The sequence below is a fragment of the Lolium perenne genome, unplaced genomic scaffold (genome assembly GCF_019359855.2).
Source record: "Lolium perenne isolate Kyuss_39 unplaced genomic scaffold, Kyuss_2.0 unplaced46, whole genome shotgun sequence".
NCBI classification, from domain to species: domain Eukaryota; kingdom Viridiplantae; phylum Streptophyta; class Magnoliopsida; order Poales; family Poaceae; genus Lolium; species Lolium perenne.
This window is the reverse complement of record NW_027249004.1, coordinates 207,515-226,832: the sequence shown is the minus strand read 5'-3', so window position 1 is coordinate 226,832 and position 19,318 is coordinate 207,515. Positions and strand designations below refer to the sequence as shown.

Genomic DNA, 19,318 nt, shown 5'->3' with positions numbered 1-19,318 from the left:
ATAGGCATCATCTAGAAGAGGGAAGTAGTTAAGAGTAACAACATGAATAAGAACAAGCTCCGATTGAGGCCGTTTAGAAAGCATTGAAAATCTCTTTGGGATCTAAGATGAAATTACTTCACTTTCTCACGATCTATATAAATTTTAGTGTATGCACACATCCCCTCACACGTGTTGAAACTCTCGACCCCCAAAACGACTAACCCAAAGTAACAAACAAGTATGCAAAAAACACAAGTTTTTTTTTGTTTTTACTGTTCGGTTTTGCATGGGTTATTTCATCCCGATGCTATCCAGGTCCTAGACGCCCCAGATACGGATGTCTACGATAGGGTGTTGGTGTCACATTAGAGAAGATACGGTGACGAAATTGATTATAGGCATCATCTAGAAGAGGGAAATAGTTAAGAGTAACAACATTAATAAGAACAAGCTCCGATTGAGGCCGTTTAGAAAGCATTGAAAATCTCTTTGGGATCTAAGATGAAATTACTTCACTTTCTCACGATCTATATAAATTTTAGTGTATGCACACATCCCCTCACACGTGTTGAAACTCTCGACCCCCAAAATGACTAACCCAAAGTAACAAACAAGTATGCAAAAAACACAAGTTTTTTTTTGTTTTTACTGTTCGGTTTTGCATGGGTTATTTCATCCCGATGCTATCCAGGTCCTAGACGCCCCAGATACGGATGTCTACGATAGGGTGTTGGTGTCACATTAGAGAAGATACGGTGACGAAATTGATTATAGGCATCATCTAGAAGAGGGAAATAGTTAAGAGTAACAACATTAATAAGAACAAGCTCCGATTGAGGCCGTTTAGAAAGCATTGAAAATCTCTTTGGGATCTAAGATGAAATTACTTCACTTTCTCACGATCTATATAAATTTTAGTGTATGCACACATCCCCTCACACGTGTTGAAACTCTCGACCCCCAAAATGACTAACCCAAAGTAACAAACAAGTATGCAAAAAACACAAGTTTTTTTTTGTTTTTACTGTTCGGTTTTGCATGGGTTATTTCATCCCGATGCTATCCAGGTCCTAGACGCCCCAGGATACGGATGTCTACGATAGGGTGTTGGTGTCACATTAGAGAAGATACGGTGACGAAATTGATTATAGGCATCATCTAGAAGAGGGAAATAGTTAAGAGTAACAACATTAATAAGAACAAGCTCCGATTGAGGCCGTTTAGAAAGCATTGAAAATCTCTTTGGGATCTAAGATGAAATTACTTCACTTTCTCACGATCTATATAAATTTTAGTGTACGCACACATCCCCTCACACGTGTTGAAACTCTAGACCCCCAAAACGACTAACCCAAAGTAACAAACAAGTATGCAAAAACACAAGTTTTTTTTTGTTTTTCTTGTTCGGTTTTGCATGGGTTATTTCATCCCGATGCTATCCAGGTCCTAGACGCCCGAATACGGATGTCTACGATAGGATGTTGGTGTCACATTAGAGAAGATACGGTGATGAAATTGATTATAGGCATCATCTAGAAGAGGGAAGTAGTTAAGAGTAACAACATGAATAAGAACAAGCTCCGATTGAGGCCGTTTAGAAAGCATTGAAAATCTCTTTGGGATCTAAGATGAAATTACTTCACTTTCTCACGATCTATATAAATTTTAGTGTATGCACACATCCCCTCACACGTGTTGAAACTCTCGACCCCCAAAACGACTAACCCAAAGTAACAAACAAGTATGCAAAAAACACAAGTTTTTTTTTGTTTTTACTGTTCGGTTTTGCATGGGCTATTTCATCCCGATGCTATCCAGGTCCTAGACGCCCCTGATACGGATGTCTACGATAGGGTGTTGGTGTCACATTAGAGAAGATACGGTGACGAAATTGATTATAGGCATCATCTAGAAGAGGGAAGTAGTTAAGAGTAACAACATGAATAAGAACAAGCTCCGATTGAGGCCGTTTAGAAAGCATTGAAAATCTCTTTGGGATCTAAGATGAAATTACTTCACTTTCTCACGATCTACATAAATTTTAATGTACGCACACATACCCTCACACGTGTTGAAACTCTCGACCCCCAAAACGACTAACCCAAAGTAACAAACAAGTATGCAAAAAACACAAGTTTTTTTTTTGTTTTTACTGTTCGGTTTTGCATGGGTTATTTCATCCCGATGCTATCTAGGTCCTAGATGCCCCAGATACGGATGTCTACGATAGGGTGTTGGTGTCACGGTAGAGAAGATATGGTGACGAAATTGATTATAGGCATCATCTAGAAGAGGGAAGTAGTTAAGAGTAACAACATGAATAAGAACAAGCTCCGATTGAGGCCGTTTAGAAAGCATTGAAAATCTCTTTGGGATCTAAGATGAAATTACTTCACTTTCTCACGATCTATATAAATTTTAGTGTATGCACACATCCCCTCACATGTGTTGAAACTCTCGACCCCCAAAACGACTAACCCAAAGTAACAAACAAGTATGCAAAAAACACAAGTTTTTTTGTTTTTCTTGTTCGGTTTTGCATGGGCTATTTCATCCCGATGCTATCCAGTTCATAGACGCCCGTGTTACTGATGTCTACGATAGGGTGTTGGTGTCAAATTAGAGAAGATACGGTGACGAAATTGATTATAGGCATCATCTAGAAGAGGGAAGTAGTTAAGAGTAACAACATGAATAAGAACAAGCTCCGATTGAGGCCGTTTAGAAAGCATTGAAAATCTCTTGGGGATCTAAGATGAAATTACTTCACTTTCTCACGATCTATATAAATTTTAATGTACGCACACATCCCCTCACACGTGTTGAAACTCTCGACCCCCAAAACGACTAACCCAAAGTAAGAAACAAGTATGCAAAAAACACAAGTTTTTTTTTGTTTTTACTGTTCGGTTTTGCATGGGTTATTTCATCCCGATGCTATCCAGGTCCTAGACGCCCCAGATACGGATGTCTACGATAGGGTGTTGGTGTCACATTAGAGAAGATACGGTGACAAAATTGATTATAGGCATCATCTAGAAGAGGGAAGTAGTTAAGAGTAACAACATGAATAAGAACAAGCTCCGATTGAGGCCGTTTAGAAAGCATTGAAAATCTCTTGGGGATCTAAGATGAAATTACTTCACTTTCTCACGATCTATATAAATTTTAATGTACGCACACATCCCCTCACACGTGTTGAAACTCTCGACCCCCAAAACGACTAACCCAAAGTAAGAAACAAGTATGCAAAAAACACAAGTTTTTTTTGTTTTTACTTGTTCGGTTTTGCATGGGTTATTTCATCCCGATGCTATCCAGGTCCTAGACGCCCCAGATATGGATGTCTACGATAGGGTGTTGGTGTCACATTAGAGAAGATACGGTGACGAAATTGATTATAGGCATCATCTAGAAGAGGGAAGTAGTTAAGAGTAACAACATGAATAAGAACAAGCTCCGATTGAGGCCATTTAGAAAGCATTGAAAATCTCTTTGGGATCTAAGATGAAATTACTTCACTTTCTCACGATCTATATAAATTTTAGTGTATGCACAAATCCCCTCACACGTGTTGAAACTCTCGACACCCAAAACGACTAACCCAAAGTAACAAACAAGTATGCAAAAAACACAAGTTTTTTTTGTTTTTACTGTTCGGTTTTGCATGGGCTATTTCATCCCGATGCTATCCAGGTCCTAGACGCCCCAGATACGGATGTCTACGATAGGGTGTTGGTGTCACATTAGAGAAGATACGGTGACAAAATTGATTATAGGCATCATCTAGAAGAGGGAAGTAGTTAAGAGTAACAACATGAATAAGAACAAGCTCCGATTGAGGCAGTTTAGAAAGCATTGAAAATCTCTTTGGGATCTAAGATGAAATTACTTCACTTTCTCATGATCTATATAAATTTTAGTGTATGCACACATCCCCTCACGCGTGTTGAAACTCTCGACCCCCAAAACGACTAACCCAAAGTAACAAACAAGTATGCAAAAAACACAAGTTTTTTTTGTTTTTACTGTTCGGTTTTGCATGGGCTATTTCATCCCGATGCTATCCAGGTCCTAGACGCCCCAGATACGGATGTCTACGATAGGGTGTTGGTGTCAAATTAGAGAAGATACGGTGACGAAATTGATTATAGGCATCATCTAGAAGAGGGAAGTAGTTAAGAGTAACAACATGAATAAGAACAAGCTCCGATTGAGGCCGTTTAGAAAGCATTGAAAATCTCTTGGGGATCTAAGATGAAATTACTTCACTTTCTCACGATCTATATAAATTTTAATGTACGCACACATCCCCTCACACGTGTTGAAACTCTCTGTAACGGCCCAGGAACATACCCCTAATAGAATTGCTTGTTCTTTTTCTTTTATGCATCATGGCATATGCATCATGCATCATATCATTCACAAGATTTTATCGAATAAAAATTATCTTGAATAAAAACTATTTTGAGTTTCCCCCTCTCATATGGTTTATAAAATAAACCTCCCCTCTCTTGTCATTTAACAAACCCTAACACAAAACTATTTTACTTTTGCTATAAATCCTTGTCTCTTATTTTATCTCTTTCTCCATCTCTGTATTCAAATTCAAATCTCTATTTGAATGATTTCCAAATCAGTTTACAAAACAGTTTTCTGAATAAAATAAAAACAAAAGAAGAAAGATTTTCAAAACCTAACCCTCTAATCCAGGCCGCTCTCTCCCTGGCCTTTTTCCCTTCTTCCCGGCGGCCCAAGTTAGCCCAGCTTCAGCAGCCCACCTCTCCAGCCCACCTTCCTTGGCCCGTACCCCTTCGCCCCTTTCTTTTCCCCTTTGTCGTCATCTCCAGACGGACACGAGGAGAGCGTGAGATCTCCGGTCGCTGTCCAACCACCACGCCAACCACCCCTCTCCTCACCTGCTCCCCCTCCTTATCATCTCCTTCCAAACCCTAGCGCCTCCCCTTCGTCCTCCCTCCTGCCGCCGCCACTCCTCTTTCCCTCACCCTTCCTTTTCTCTCTGTGAGCAACAAAGGAGAAAACGACCACCACAGTACCTCCTCCACCTCGCCATGGCGTCGCCGCTACAGGCCACCCCGCGTCTATCCGTGAGTACCAGAAGATGCGCCTCAACGTCCTCTTCATCCCCAACCAAGGAATTGAACCGGAACCTCTCCAATCGCCCGCAAATTCGCCGCTACCCAACTCCAACAGCCGGTGAGTTTCTTCAATTCCGTCGCCCATGGTTCCTCTCCGGCCTTCTCGTCACCTCCATCGTGTTCCCTGCGCCCAGGTGCACCCCCGACGCCATCTCCCTTGCCCCGGTTTGCCTCCAGACGCCGAAGCCATCTCCAACCAGAGCTCCTTCACGATGACCGCCATGGCTACTCAGTTTCATCTCCGCCACGGGTTGGTTCAAGTTGCCCCGCGCCCTAATCTTGTCACCATCCGAACAGACATCACAGTGGTAACATCTTGGTTTGTTTACCCATCAGATCGCAAGATCAAATCACCACGGTGGTCATTTAAATTGGAGTTTTTCTTCTTTTTCGTCCAGATCCCGCAGGCCTAGATGGTTTTCTTTCATGTGGCCTCTTCTAAATCAACAATAGCAGCTAGCTCATCTGGTTCGTTCGGCCCAATTCGTTGCATGAGATCCCGTGTTCAATTCCTGTTGGAGGCGAAATTACCTTGCCAGTCTTTTTCTGCTCCAGATCCGCTGTTGGGTCCCGACCCGTGTTCCTCCCGGTGCAGCCCATCGCGCGCGCGGCCCAAAGCTAACCGTCGCCGCTCGCAGGCCAGAACTGGGCCGGCCCACGCGTGCCAGACCTTTCCTCCCGCCGGCCAGGTAGCAGGCCAACTCCCAGATCCAGCCCAATCCCTTTCAGTCTTTTTATTTATTTTGCAAATCTGTCTTTTCCATATATTTCAAACTATAACTCCAAATAAAATGTGTTATATATGAAAGTTGTTCAGAAAAACATGAGGAACATGATTATGCCATCCCTGTGCCTGTTTGCATCTTGCATCATGACGCGTCCTTGTAGTTGGTGCATTCCACCTCACATAACATGCGGAGTATTTCGGACACCGACTATGGTTTTCCCCGCTCCGCTTAAATTTGAAGTAGCGCACCCTTGCCATGATATGCCATGCTAACAACCACTTAATTTTGGCGGTAGAAAATGCAACTTCAACCTAATTTGCTTGTCCGGGGTTTCGACTCCGATTAATATGGATAAGTTGCATCGCATCATGTTTGCCATGCCATGCATATCATATTGATCATGCTGGATCTTCTTTATCCGTAGTAGTAAGACTTGCATACGTTGTGTGTTCCAGCATTTGCTTCTTCCCGGATAGGATCACGAAGTGGTGATGTGAGATACGACGAGTTCTCCGACAAGTTCTCCTGCAGCTTTTCACAGGCGAGCCCACCCCTTCACCTATTTTACTTTTACATGCTCTTTTGATCTATTGCTATCCTTGTGTTGCGATTCTGTTGTGTCACGTGTCCTATCCACCTGTTACCTATATGTCCGAGATACACCTCCTCGCCCTACCTATTGTTTGTTGTTTGCCAGCTTTGCGAGTCGTAGGCGAGTTTAGGGTCATGTTGATATCTCGAGATGTTCGGGATATCTTGTTGGGAGGTTATCACATGCTATATCTTTTGTTGGAGATAATCACACTTTATTTTATTGTTAACAACTAAAATTGTAAGCAGAGGCATCTGTGAGCCCCTTTGCGAAAGCATCGGAACTTTGACTTGCTAATGTCCCCTAGGACCCGAGTTCTTGTTATCTGTTCCGAGATTGAGCGCTCTACCCGTACGTGGGGGAGTGGGACCCCCATCACCCACTACCTTTCCTCGAGTCTGTTTATTGGGAGCCACAACCTTGGTTTTATTTTGCTCATATGCATGATGCACGATTTACTTCTGTTGCCTTCGGGTGTTTATTTCTGTACTGTACTCATCTCGTGGAACGATTAGCGACAGCAGGTTGTTCACACTTAGCTTAGCCGTTGGCACAAACCTCTGGGTCCGTATCGGAGTACGGCCGAACTTCGTCACGGGTAGCTTAGTTGGGTGGCTCCCATTAAACTTTCTCTTGCATTGGGAACGGTCTTGATGTGAGACTCCACCTGTAGTAAGTGGGTTCGAGCATGCGTATGGTTACATTTGGGCAACCCCTGCAGGGTGTACATCTTATCGATAAGCCGTGTCCGCGGTTATGGACGACTTGGAATTGTATAGCTTGATCATAGAGCAACTTACACCGTTATCTTGTTGCTAATAATCTGATAATAACTTGCGTAGTAATATAGCCTTACTACAACCGTTACCCAATAAAACTTGTCCACCGTTGAGTGCCTTTTACATTGCCTCTTCGCAATTGTTGGAGGGGATATGTGTAATCGGCTGGGTTATGTTTGTGTAGTATTTATCTGTTACCTTGTGCGCTCTCTTATCTTCTCTGAGTAGACGGATGTTGTAGCGTGTCTCTATTGGATAGTAGCTTTGCTGCCGCTAAACTCCACATATAGCCGGGTGAAGTTTATACCGCCCACCAGCGAGCATAGCTGGTCTTGTCTCGCAAGTACGTGCCAATGGTACTTACCCTCGCCTTCCTTTCTTTTTGTCTCCTCCCCCTTTTGTCGGCAACCGATGGCCCGACTTTGACAGGTACGAGATGACGACGTTAGCAAGGTTACCCTTCCGGCTTGGCCTGGGCAGGGTTATGGACGCCGCTGGTTATCTTCAGGACTCTTAGTCCAATTTGTATCTTGTCCGTACTCGGACGTATTTGATCTTCTGTATGATTTGGATCTTTGTATTGTATATTTGTATCTTGACTCGTTGGAGTCGTTGTTGTAATATATGTATCTTGTGGGCTCTATTGTAATCCTGTTGTAATGTTACCGCTCGTGTTAATTCCTCTGGCATCACGTGTGGGATTCGTCGCGCACGTCGTGTCGGAGGGCGTCTCTGGATCGATATCGTGCGGATTTCGGCGGGTTCGCTGGAATCCTCATGGTACCGGTTCCGGGGCGTCACAAGTTGGTATCAGAGCTCAGGTTGACGGTACCCCACTAGTCCAGCCTGTAGGATAACCTTGCCAACGGACGTTGTTGTGTCTAGTGTCAAAACTATTTTCTGAAAATTCGTTGGATAGATCTGATTAGCTCTATTTTTCTCCTTGTGCCATTCTTGCTCCTCTTATCCTTGCGAGTTTTGAATCTCCTCTTATCTGTTTCTCCGAGTCTTAGGTCTCTACGTGGGTTGGACGATCTTTACCTTTCACCTATTAGTTCTGATCTTCGGAGGTCCCGACGCAAATGCATCATCAACATCAGAACCACGACTTCTTGTTAGTGGTGTCGCCGATCTACGTGGAGCAAGAACTCTTGTTAGTGGTGTCGAGGAGATCGACACGTCGCCAGAAGATCCAATAGTCCACCTCTCCCCCCCGTACCTGGACGTGGAACCTCGGGGCGAGGTTCCTTGTTAGTGGTGTCGATTGTAACGGCCCAGGAACATACCCCTAATAGAATTGCTTGTTCTTTTTCTTTTATGCATCATGGCATATGCATCATGCATCATATCATTCACAAGATTTTATCGAATAAAAATTATCTTGAATAAAAACTATTTTGAGTTTCCCCCTCTCATATGGTTTATAAAATAAACCTCCCCTCTCTTGTCATTTAACAAACCCTAACACAAAACTATTTTACTTTTGCTATAAATCCTTGTCTCTTATTTTATCTCTTTCTCCATCTCTGTATTCAAATTCAAATCTCTATTTGAATGATTTCCAAATCAGTTTACAAAACAGTTTTCTGAATAAAATAAAAACAAAAGAAGAAAGATTTTCAAAACCTAACCCTCTAATCCAGGCCGCTCTCTCCCTGGCCTTTTTCCCTTCTTCCCGGCGGCCCAAGTTAGCCCAGCTTCAGCAGCCCACCTCTCCAGCCCACCTTCCTTGGCCCGTACCCCTTCGCCCCTTTCTTTTCCCCTTTGTCGTCATCTCCAGACGGACACGAGGAGAGCGTGAGATCTCCGGTCGCTGTCCAACCACCACGCCAACCACCCCTCTCCTCACCTGCTCCCCCTCCTTATCATCTCCTTCCAAACCCTAGCGCCTCCCCTTCGTCCTCCCTCCTGCCGCCGCCACTCCTCTTTCCCTCACCCTTCCTTTTCTCTCTGTGAGCAACAAAGGAGAAAACGACCACCACAGTACCTCCTCCACCTCGCCATGGCGTCGCCGCTACAGGCCACCCCGCGTCTATCCGTGAGTACCAGAAGATGCGCCTCAACGTCCTCTTCATCCCCAACCAAGGAATTGAACCGGAACCTCTCCAATCGCCCGCAAATTCGCCGCTACCCAACTCCAACAGCCGGTGAGTTTCTTCAATTCCGTCGCCCATGGTTCCTCTCCGGCCTTCTCGTCACCTCCATCGTGTTCCCTGCGCCCAGGTGCACCCCCGACGCCATCTCCCTTGCCCCGGTTTGCCTCCAGACGCCGAAGCCATCTCCAACCAGAGCTCCTTCACGATGACCGCCATGGCTACTCAGTTTCATCTCCGCCACGGGTTGGTTCAAGTTGCCCCGCGCCCTAATCTTGTCACCATCCGAACAGACATCACAGTGGTAACATCTTGGTTTGTTTACCCATCAGATCGCAAGATCAAATCACCACGGTGGTCATTTAAATTGGAGTTTTTCTTCTTTTTCGTCCAGATCCCGCAGGCCTAGATGGTTTTCTTTCATGTGGCCTCTTCTAAATCAACAATAGCAGCTAGCTCATCTGGTTCGTTCGGCCCAATTCGTTGCATGAGATCCCGTGTTCAATTCTGTTGGAGGCGAAATTACCTTGCCGCCTTTTTTCGCTCCGAGATCCGCTGTTGGGTCTCGACCCGTGTTCCTCCCGGTGCAGCCCATCGCGCGCGCGGCCCAAAGCTAACCGTCGCCGCCGCAGCCGTAACTGGGCCGGCCCACGCGTGCCAGACCTTTCCTCCCGCCGGCCAGGTAGCAGGCCAACTCCCAGATCCAGCCCAATCCCTTTCAGTCTTTTTATTTATTTTGCAAATCTGTCTTTTCCATATATTTCAAACTATAACTCCAAATAAAATGTGTTATATATGAAAGTTGTTCAGAAAAACATGAGGAACATGATTATGCCATCCCTGTGCCTGTTTGCATCTTGCATCATGACGCGTCCTTGTAGTTGGTGCATTCCACCTCACATAACATGCGGAGTATTTCGGACACCGACTATGGTTTTCCCCGCTCCGCTTAAATTTGAAGTAGCGCACCCTTGCCATGATATGCCATGCTAACAACCACTTAATTTTGGCGGTAGAAAATGCAACTTCAACCTAATTTGCTTGTCCGGGGTTTCGACTCCGATTAATATGGATAAGTTGCATCGCATCATGTTTGCCATGCCATGCATATCATATTGATCATGCTGGATCTTCTTTATCCGTAGTAGTAAGACTTGCATACGTTGTGTGTTCCAGCATTTGCTTCTTCCCGGATAGGATCACGAAGTGGTGATGTGAGATACGACGAGTTCTCCGACAAGTTCTCCTGACTTTTCACAAAGAGCCCACCCCTTCACCTATTTTACTTTTACATGCTCTTTTGATCTATTGCTATCCTTGTGTTGCGATTCTCGTTGTGTCACGTGTCCTATCCACCTGTTACCTATATGTCCGAGATACACCTCCTCGCCCTACCTATTGTTTGTTGTTTGCCAGCTTTGCGAGTCGTAGGCGAGTTTAGGGTCATGTTGATATCTCGAGATGTTCGGGATATCTTGTTGGGAGGTTATCACATGCTATATCTTTTGTTGGAGATACTCACACTTTATTTTATTGTTAACAACTAAAATTGTAAGCAGAGGCATCTGTGAGCCCCTTTGCGAAAGCATCGGAACTTTGACTTGCTAATGTCCCCTAGGACCCGAGTTCTTGTTATCTGTTCCGAGATTGAGCGCTCTACCCGTACGTGGGGAGTGGGACCCCCATCACCCACTACCTTTCCTCGAGTCTGTTTATTTGGGAGCCACAACCTTGGTTTTATTTTGCTCATATGCATGATGCACGATTTACTTCTGTTGCCTTCGGGTGTTTATTTCTGTACTGTACTCATCTCGTGGAACGATTAGCGACAGCAGGTTGTTCACACTTAGCTTAGCCGTTGGCACAAACCTCTGGGTCCGTATCGGAGTACGGCCGAACTTCGTCACGGGTAGCTTAGTTGGGTGGCTCCCATTAAACTTTCTCTTGCATTGGGAACGGTCTTGATGTGAGACTCCACCTGTAGTAAGTGGGTTCGAGCATGCGTATGGTTACATTTGGGCAACCCCTGCAGGGTGTACATCTTATCGATAAGCCGTGTCCGCGGTTATGGACGACTTGGAATTGTATAGCTTGATCATAGAGCAACTTACACCGTTATCTTGTTGCTAATAATCTGATAATAACTTGCGTAGTAATATAGCCTTACTACAACCGTTACCCAATAAAACTTGTCCACCGTTGAGTGCCTTTTACATTGCCTCTTCGCAATTGTTGGAGGGGATATGTGTAATCGGCTGGGTTATGTTTGTGTAGTATTTATCTGTTACCTTGTGCGCTCTCTTATCTTCTCTGAGTAGACGGATGTTGTAGCGTGTCTCTATTGGATAGTAGCTTTGCTGCCGCTAAACTCCACATATAGCCGGGTGAAGTTTATACCGCCCACCAGCGAGCATAGCTGGTCTTGTCTCGCAAGTACGTGCCAATGGTACTTACCCTCGCCTTCCTTTCTTTTTGTCTCCTCCCCCTTTTGTCGGCAACCGATGGCCCGACTTTGACAGGTACGAGATGACGACGTTAGCAAGGTTACCCTTCCGGCTTGGCCTGGGCAGGGTTATGGACGCCGCTGGTTATCTTCAGGACTCTTAGTCCAATTTGTATCTTGTCCGTACTCGGACGTATTTGATCTTCTGTATGATTTGGATCTTTGTATTGTATATTTGTATCTTGACTCGTTGGAGTCGTTGTTGTAATATATGTATCTTGTGGGCTCTATTGTAATCCTGTTGTAATGTTACCGCTCGTGTTAATTCCTCTGGCATCACGTGTGGGATTCGTCGCGCACGTCGTGTCGGAGGGCGTCTCTGGATCGATATCGTGCGGATTTCGGCGGGTTCGCTGGAATCCTCATGGTACCGGTTCCGGGGCGTCACACTCTCGACCCCCAAAACGACTAACCCAAAGTAAGAAACAAGTATGCAAAAAACACAAGTTTTTTTTTGTTTTTACTGTTCGGTTTTGCATGGGTTATTTCATCCCGATGCTATCCAGGTCCTAGACGCCCCAGATACGGATGTCTACGATAGGGTGTTGGTGTCACATTAGAGAAGATACGGTGACGAAATTGATTATAGGCATCATCTAGAAGAGGGAAGTAGTTAAGAGTAACAACATGAATAAGAACAAGCTCCGATTGAGGCCGTTTAGAAAGCATTGAAAATCTCTTGGGGATCTAAGATGAAATTACTTCACTTTCTCACGATCTATATAAATTTTAATGTACGCACACATCCCCTCACACGTGTTGAAACTCTCGACCCCCAAAACGACTAACCCAAAGTAAGAAACAAGTATGCAAAAAACACAAGTTTTTTTTTTGTTTTTACTGTTCGGTTTTGCATGGGTTATTTCATCCCGATGCTATCCAGGTCCTAGACGCCCCAGATACGGATGTCTACGATAGGGTGTTGGTGTCACATTAGAGAAGATACGGTGACGAAATTGATTATAGGCATCATCTAGAAGAGGGAAGTAGTTAAGAGTAACAACATGAATAAGAACAAGCTCCGATTGAGGCCATTTAGAAAGCATTGAAAATCTCTTTGGGATCTAAGATGAAATTACTTCACTTTCTCACGATCTATATAAATTTTAGTGTATGCACAAATCCCCTCACACGTGTTGAAACTCTCGACACCCAAAACGACTAACCCAAAGTAACAAACAAGTATGCAAAAAACACAAGTTTTTTTTTGTTTTTACTGTTCGGTTTTGCATGGGCTATTTCATCCCGATGCTATCCAGGTCCTAGACGCCCCAGATACGGATGTCTACGATAGGGTGTTGGTGTCACATTAGAGAAGATACGGTGACAAAATTGATTATAGGCATCATCTAGAAGAGGGAAGTAGTTAAGAGTAACAACATGAATAAGAACAAGCTCCGATTGAGGCAGTTTAGAAAGCATTGAAAATCTCTTTGGGATCTAAGATGAAATTACTTCACTTTCTCATGATCTATATAAATTTTAGTGTATGCACACATCCCCTCACGCGTGTTGAAACTCTCGACCCCCAAAACGACTAACCCAAAGTAACAAACAAGTATGCAAAAAACACAAGTTTTTTTTGTTTTTACTGTTCGGTTTTGCATGGGCTATTTCATCCCGATGCTATCCAGGTCCTAGACGCCCCAGAGACGGATGTCTACGATAGGGTGTTGGTGTCACATTAGAGAAGATACGGTGACAAAATTGATTATAGGCATCATCTAGAAGAGGGAAGTAGTTAAGAGTAACAACATGAATAAGAACAAGCTCCGATTGAGGCAGTTTAGAAAGCATTGAAAATCTCTTTGGGATCTAAGATGAAATTACTTCACTTTCTCATGATCTATATAAATTTTAGTGTATGCACACATCCCCTCACGCGTGTTGAAACTCTCGACCCCAAAACGACTAACCCAAAGTAACAAACAAGTATGCAAAAAACACAAGTTTTTTTTTGTTTTTCTTGTTCGGTTTTGCATGGGCTATTTCATCCCGATGCTATCCAGGTCCTAGACGCCCCAGATACGGATGTCTACGATAGGGTGTTGGTGTCACATTAGAGAAGATACGGTGACAAAATTGATTATAGGCATCATCTAGAAGAGGGAAGTAGTTAAGAGTAACAACATGAATAAGAACAAGCTCCGATTGAGGCAGCTTAGAAAGCATTGAAAATCTCTTTGGGATCTAAGATGAAATTACTTCACTTTCTCATGATCTATATAAATTTTAGTGTATGCACACATCCCCTCACGCGTGTTGAAACTCTCGACCCCCAAAACGACTAACCCAAAGTAACAAACAAGTATGCAAAAAACACAAGTTTTTTTTTGTTTTTACTGTTCGGTTTTGCATGGGCTATTTCATCCCGATGCTATCCAGGTCCTAGACGCCCCAGATACGGATGTCTACGATAGGGTGTTGGTGTCACATTAGAGAAGATACGGTGACAAAATTGATTATAGGCATCATCTAGAAGAGGGAAGTAGTTAAGAGTAACAACATGAATAAGAACAAGCTCCGATTGAGGCGGTTTAGAAAGCATTGAAAATCTCTTTGGGATCTAAGATGAAATTACTTCACTTTCTCATGATCTATATAAATTTTAGTGTATGCACACATCCCCTCACGCGTGTTGAAACTCTCGACCCCCAAAACGACTAACCCAAAGTAACAAACAAGTATGCAAAAAACACAAGTTTTTTTTGTTTTTACTGTTCGGTTTTGCATGGGTTATTTCATCCCGATGCTATCTAGGTCCTAGACGCCCCAGATACGGATGTCTACGATAGGGTGTTGGTGTCACATTAGAGAAGATACGGTGACGAAATTGATTATAGGCATCATCTAGAAGAGGGAAGTAGTTAAGAGTAACAACATGAATAAGAACAAGCTACGATTGAGGCAGTTTAGAAAGCATTGAAAATCTCTTTGGGATCTAAGATGAAATTACTTCACTTTCTCACGATCTATATAAATTTTAGTGTATGCACACATCCCCTCACACGTGTTGAAACTCTCGACCCCCAAAACGACTAACCCAAAGTAACAAACAAGTATGCAAAAAACAGAAGTTTTTTTTGTTTTTCGTGTTGGGATTTGCATGGGCTATTTCATCCCGATGCTATCCAGGTCCTAGACGCCCCGATACGGATGTCTACGATAGGGTGTTGGTGTCACATTAGAGAAGATACGGTGACGAAATTGATTATAGGCATCATCTAGAAGAGGGAAGTAGTTAAGAGTAACAACATGAATAAGAACAAGCTCCGATTGAGGCCGTTTAGAAAGCATTGAAAATCTCTTGGGGATCTAAGATGAAATTACTTCACTTTCTCACGATCTATATAAATTTTAATGTACGCACACATCCCCTCACACGTGTTGAAACTCTCGACCCCCAAAACGACTAACCCAAAGTAAGAAACAAGTATGCAAAAAACACAAGTTTTTTTTTTTTTTTTAGTGTTCGGTTTTGCATGGGCTATTTCATCCCAACGCTATCCAGGTCCTAGACGCCCCAGATACGGATGTCTACGATAGGGTGTTGGTGTCACATTAGAGAAGATACGGTGACGAAATTGATTATAGGCATCATCTAGAAGAGGGAAGTAGTTAAGAGTAACAACATGAATAGGAACAAGCTCCGATTGAGGCCATTTAGAAAGCATTGAAAATCTCTTTGGGATCTAAGATGAAATTACTTCACTTTCTCACGATCTATATAAATTTTAGTGTACGCACACATCCCCTCACACGTGTTGAAACTCTCGACCCCCAAAACGACTAACCCAAAGTAACAAACAAGTATGCAAAAAACACAAGTTTTTTTTGTTTTTACTGTTCGGTTTTGCATGGGCTATTTCATCCCAACGCTATCCAGGTCCTAGACACCCCAGATACGGATGTCTACGATAGGGTGTTGGTGTCACATTAGAGAAGATATGGTGACGAAATTGATTATAGGCATCATCTAGAAGAGGGAAGTAGTTAAGAGTAACAACATGAATAAGAACAAGCTCCGATTGAGGCCGTTTAGAAAGCATTGAAAATCTCTTTGGGATCTAAGATGAAATTACTTCACTTTCTCATGATCTATATAAATTTTAATGTACGCACACATCCCCTCACACGTGTTGAAACTCTAGACCCCCAAAATGACTAACCCAAAGTAACAAACAAGTATGCAAAAAACACAAGTTTTTTTTTGTTTTTACTGTTCGGTTTTGCATGGGTTATTTCATCCCGATGCTATCCAGGTCCTAGACGCCCCAGATACGGATGTCTACGATAGGGTGTTGGTGTCACATTAGAGAAGATACGGTGACGAAATTGATTATAGGCATCATCTAGAAGAGGGAAATAGTTAAGAGTAACAACATTAATAAGAACAAGCTCCGATTGAGGCCGTTTAGAAAGCATTGAAAATCTCTTTGGGATCTAAGATGAAATTACTTCACTTTCTCACGATCTATATAAATTTTAGTGTATGCACACATCCCCTCACACGTGTTGAAACTCTAGACCCCCAAAACGACTAACCCAAAGTAACAAACAAGTATGCAAAAAACACAAGTTTTTTTTTGTTTTTACTGTTCGGTTTTGCATGGGTTATTTCATCCCGATGCTATCCAGGTCCTAGACGCCCCAGATACGGATGTCTACGATAGGGTGTTGGTGTCACATTAGAGAAGATACGGTGATGAAATTGATTATAGGCATCATCTAGAAGAGGGAAGTAGTTAAGAGTAACAACATGAATAAGAACAAGCTCCGATTGAGGCCGTTTTAGAAAGCATTGAAAATCTCTTTGGGATCTAAGATGAAATTACTTCACTTTCTCACGATCTATATAAATTTTAGTGTATGCACACATCCCCTCACACGTGTTGAAACTCTCGACCCCCAAAACGACTAACCCAAAGTAACAAACAAGTATGCAAAAAACACAAGTTTTTTTTTGTTTTTCTTGTGGGGTTTTGCATGGGCTATTTCATCCCGATGCTATCCAGGTCCTAGACGCCTGATACGGATGTCTCATTTATAGGGTGTTGGTGTCACATTAGAGAAGATACGGTGACGAAATTAATTATAGGCATCATCTAGAAGAGGGAAGTAGTTAAGAGTAACAACATGAATAAGAACAAGCTCCGATTGAGGCCGTTTAGAAAGCATTGAAAATCTCTTTGGGATCTAAGATGAAATTACTTCACTTTCTCACGATCTACATAAATTTTAATGTACGCACACATACCCTCACACGTGTTGAAACTCTCGACCCCCAAAACGACTAACCCAAAGTAACAAACAAGTATGCAAAAAACACAAGTTTTTTTTTTGTTTTTACTGTTCGGTTTTGCATGGGTTATTTCATCCCGATGCTATCTAGGTCCTAGATGCCCCAGATACGGATGTCTACGATAGGGTGTTGGTGTCACGGTAGAGAAGATACGGTGACGAAATTGATTATAGGCATCATCTAGAAGAGGGAAGTAGTTAAGAGTAACAACATGAATAAGAACAAGCTCCGATTGAGGCCGTTTAGAAAGCATTGAAAATCTCTTTGGGATCTAAGATGAAATTACTTCACTTTCTCACGATCTATATAAATTTTAGTGTATGCACACATCCCCTCACACGTGTTGAAACTCTCGACCCCCAAAACGACTAACCCAAAGTAACAAACAAGTATGCAAAAAACACAAGTTTTTTTTTGTTTTTATTGTTCGGTTTTGCATGGGTTATTTCATCCCGATGCTATCCAGGTCCTAGACGCCCCAGATACGGATGTCTACGATAGGGTGTTGGTGTCACATTAGAGAAGATACGGTGACGAAATTGATTATAGGCATCATCTAGAAGAGGGAAATAGTTAAGAGTAACAACATTAATAAGAACAAGCTCCGATTGAGGCCGTTTAGAAAGCATTGAAAATCTCTTTGGGATCTAAGATGAAATTACTTCACTTTCTCACGATCTATATAAATTTTAGTGTATGCACACATCCCCTCACACGTGTTGAAACTCTCGACCCCCAAAATGACTAACCCAAAGTAACAAACAAGTATGCAAAAAACACAAGTTTTTTTTTGTTTTTACTGTTCGGTTTTGCATGGGTTATTTCATCCCGATGCTATCCAGGTCCTAGACGCCCCAGATACGGATGTCTACGATAGGGTGTTGGTGTCACATTAGAGAAGATACGGTGACGAAATTGATTATAGGCATCATCTAGAAGAGGGAAATAGTTAAGAGTAACAACATTAATAAGAACAAGCTCCGATTGAGGCCGTTTAGAAAGCATTGAAAATCTCTTTGGGATCTAAGATGAAATTACTTCACTTTCTCACGATCTATATAAATTTTAGTGTATGCACACATCCCCTCACACGTGTTGAAACTCTCGACCCCCAAAATGACTAACCCAAAGTAACAAACAAGTATGCAAAAAACACAAGTTTTTTTTTTTTTTACTGTTCGGTTTTGCATGGGTTATTTCATCCCGATGCTATCCAGGTCCTAGACGCCCCTGATACGGATGTCTACGATAGGGTGTTGGTGTCACATTAGAGAAGATACGGTGACGAAATTGATTATAGGCATCATCTAGAAGAGGGAAATAGTTAAGAGTAACAACATTAATAAGAACAAGCTCCGATTGAGGCCGTTTAGAAAGCATTGAAAATCTCTTTGGGATCTAAGATGAAATTACTTCACTTTCTCACGATCTATATAAATTTTAGTGTACGCACACATCCCCTCACACGTGTTGAAACTCTAGACCCCCAAAACGACTAACCCAAAGTAACAAACAAGTATGCAAAAAACACAAGTTTTTTTTTGTTTTTACTGTTCGGTTTTGCATGGGTTATTTCATCCCGATGCTATCCAGGTCCTAGACGCCCCAGATACGGATGTCTACGATAGGATGTTGGTGTCACATTAGAGAAGATACGGTGATGAAATTGATTATAGGCATCATCTAGAAGAGGGAAGTAGTTAAGAGTAACAACATGAATAAGAACAAGCTCCGATTGAGGCCGTTTAGAAAGCATTGAAAATCTCTTTGGGATCTAAGATGAAATTACTTCACTTTCTCACGATCTATATAAATTTTAGTGTATGCACACATCCCCTCACACGTGTTGAAACTCTCGACCCCCAAAACGACTAACCCAAAGTAACAAACAAGTATGCAAAAAACACAAGTTTTTTTTTGTTTTACTGTTCGGTTTTGCATGGGCTATTTCATCCCGATGCTATCCAGGTCCTAGACGCCCCTGATACGGATGTCTACGATAGGGTGTTGGTGTCACATTAGAGAAGATACGGTGACGAAATTGATTATAGGCATCATCTAGAAGAGGGAAGTAGTTAAGAGTAACAACATGAATAAGAACAAGCTCCGATTGAGGCCGTTTAGAAAGCATTGAAAATCTCTTTGGGATCTAAGATGAAATTACTTCACTTTCTCACGAT

General features: G+C 42.7%; 2 long non-coding RNA genes across 4 annotated transcripts; both read left to right on the top strand.

The window, feature by feature from the left end:
* The first annotated feature begins 4,383 nt into the window (after window positions 1-4,383).
* On the top strand, window positions 4,384-7,905 carry LOC127326400 (uncharacterized). 2 transcript variants are annotated; one of them, XR_011750152.1, is made up of 6 exons: window positions 4,384-5,199; window positions 5,276-5,449; window positions 5,540-5,609; window positions 5,697-5,830; window positions 6,325-6,410; window positions 7,670-7,905. It is a non-coding gene; the product is annotated as an uncharacterized lncRNA (long non-coding RNA). The 2 variants fall into 2 exon arrangements; XR_007867790.2 differs by having other exon boundaries at window positions 4,385-5,199; window positions 5,540-5,830.
* A 661-nt stretch (window positions 7,906-8,566) lies between these two features.
* On the top strand, window positions 8,567-9,960 carry LOC127326399 (uncharacterized). Of its 2 annotated transcripts, XR_007867789.2 has the most exons (4): window positions 8,567-9,387; window positions 9,464-9,637; window positions 9,728-9,797; window positions 9,884-9,960. It is a non-coding gene; the product is annotated as an uncharacterized lncRNA (long non-coding RNA). The 2 variants fall into 2 exon arrangements; XR_007867788.2 differs by lacking the exon at window positions 9,884-9,960 and having other exon boundaries at window positions 8,572-9,387; window positions 9,728-9,833.
* The last annotated feature ends 9,358 nt before the right edge of the window (window positions 9,961-19,318 follow it).